The following is a 2,500-nucleotide window of genomic DNA, read 5'->3' as shown; positions in this document are numbered from 1 at the left end:
GTAGCATAACATATTTGGTTGCTTTTCCTTAGAAAGTGTGCAGAGATTGTATGGCATCACTCATATACTTTTAAGTATTATAGAACTATTAAGACACTGAAAGAATTCTGAGCAGTTCATTAGTCATGCCATGTAGTGGTTACGAGTTTTTGTTTATGGTAATAGTTAAGTTGAACAAAGGTAACATTTAGAATCAAGCATGTTGAACATGATAGAAAGCATGCAAAAAGTTTCAATTAATACGAAATACAAAATATGTCGGAGACTTAGAAAGGGCATGTCCAGAGAGGATGTAATAGAAATGAGAAAGGAAAGTATGGTAGGGTTCCGCAACGAGCACCGTTTAGCAAAGCTTGCCGAAAAGAAACTTGCACACGAGAAAGGTAATTGTGTTGTTACTTTTTACTTTGTCTTCTGTCATAACGAGGTGAGCTAAATCCTAACGCAGTAGTTGAGGGAATAGCTTTCGTCCGTCTTTCTTTCTTTCTCCCACGTGTATGTTGGTATAAAAGGAAGTATTTCTCTCCTCAGTTGCTAAACTCGTGTCCTTTGTTTCCTTTGAATGGATGTACATGTTGGTAGTGTTTTTGTGTTTTAAGTTTGTCTCGGGCATGTGTGGCTGCATTGGGAATGTTTATCATAGAAAAAATGGGATTATGAACATTGTGTATTTATTGCTTGATAGGCAGTTGATATTAACAATTGTGTTTCATCAATGATACCCGTGATCTCATGTGAATGGTCCGGAAAGATAGTATAGTTTATGAGGGAGAGTTTTTTCCTCATTTCATCCTCCGGTTTTCAGAAATGTGAGATTTAATATTTTAGGAATATGTTTTTTTTTTTTCTTTTCTTTTCTTTTTCAAATCTTTTTGTAGTAAAGATTGAGGGTTTTTGGCTGAAGGTAAAGTTTGGAAATGACTCTCCATGTATCTTATGATATCTTTATATGGATGTAAATAGACCTTACGCAAAGTCGGCTTTGTTTGATTGTAGTATGAGGCAGTTATGCTTGTGGATTGTAGGGCGTCTTGTCTCAGCTTGCTTCTTAACCAAGTTTATTTTGCTTCTCCATATTTTCTTCATTCAAAATAACAGTTAATAGAAATCAGTATATTATTATGTTTATGTATTTAAATCTATATTAATACAGTATGAAGTATGTTAGGATTTTGCGTAGGTAGAGCGATTATATCTGTCATTTCGTATATTAGTGCGGGAATGTATCAGCTGGTGCTCAGCTGATGCTCTCTGCTCATCGGCTGAACACTCAGCTTATATATTCTTATAGGGAACCGGTAAACGCAAAATTTAAATGTATGTATGTGACACACAGAAGATCGGAGTGGATTTGTACAAAGCCAACATAATAGGGGAAAAAAAACAAAACAGAGATGGTAAAAAACACAAAGAATGCGTGTATAGAAATATACACAAACATGAATCTGAGAATAATTTTGGCAACAATGTCCAACACACCAAGCAAGCCTCTCTGTGCTTTTTACCACGCACGATTGCATTACTATTTTGTTTCCGATCAGACTTTCCAAGACATGCCAGGTTAGGGAACCATACATGTTACAGCGCGTACCGTCAATGTAGTCCTTGTTACTTGAACGATGTCAGTCCTCCGCTTCCTTAGCATAAGGGTGATTTTCTGATATTTAATGATGTCAGTTAAGATTATTTTAGTCTTATTCTTTAAAAAAAAAAAATAATGTAAACTGTGAAATGGGAATGATTAGGCAGTTCTCCCAATTCATAGATCTAATTACACATGTATGATAGGGATTGTTTTAACATTTCCCAAGAGTATTGTATGGTTATAAACATGAGTATTCTTTTGGATATGAATGTGTCATCGTTATTTCGTGCGCATGAGGTGTATGTATGTCTGTAAGTTTTTTTGTTTTTTTTCGCTCTCTCTCTGTCTCTGTCTCTGTCTCTTTCCTCCTTTTTTTCTGTCTCTGTCTCTTTCCCTCCTTCTCTCTCTCTCTCTTCCCCCCTTCTCTCTCTTCCCACCCCCCTTCTCTCTCTCTCTCTCTCTCTCTCTCTCTCTCTCTCTCTCTCTCTCTCTCTCTCTCTCTCTCTCTCTCTCTCTCTCTCTCTCTCTCTCTCTCTCTCTCTCCCCCCCCCCTTCTCTCTCTCTCTCTCTCTCTCTCTTCCCCCCCCTTCTCTCTCTCTCTCTCTCTCTCTCTCTCCTCTCTCTCTCTCCTCTCTCTCTCTCTCTCTCTCTCTCTCTCTCTACTCTCTACTCTCTCCTCTCTCCTCTCTCCTCTCTCCTCTCTCCTCTCTCCTCTCTCCTCTCTCCTCTCTCCTCTCTCCTCCCTCCCTCCCTCCCTCCCTCCCTCCCTCTCTCTCTCCATCTCTCCCCCTCTCCCCCCCCTTCTCTCTCTCTCCCCCCCTTCTCTCTCTCTCCCCCCCTTCTCTCTCTCTCCCCCCCTTCTCTCTCTCTCCCCCCCTTCTCTCTATCTCTCCCCCCCTCCCCTTCTCTCTCTCT

This window comes from Penaeus chinensis, chromosome 14, assembly GCF_019202785.1.
Source record: "Penaeus chinensis breed Huanghai No. 1 chromosome 14, ASM1920278v2, whole genome shotgun sequence".
NCBI classification, from domain to species: Eukaryota; Metazoa; Arthropoda; class Malacostraca; order Decapoda; family Penaeidae; genus Penaeus; species Penaeus chinensis.
The sequence above is the reverse complement of the archived record's forward strand: the minus strand, read 5'-3'. Positions refer to the sequence as shown.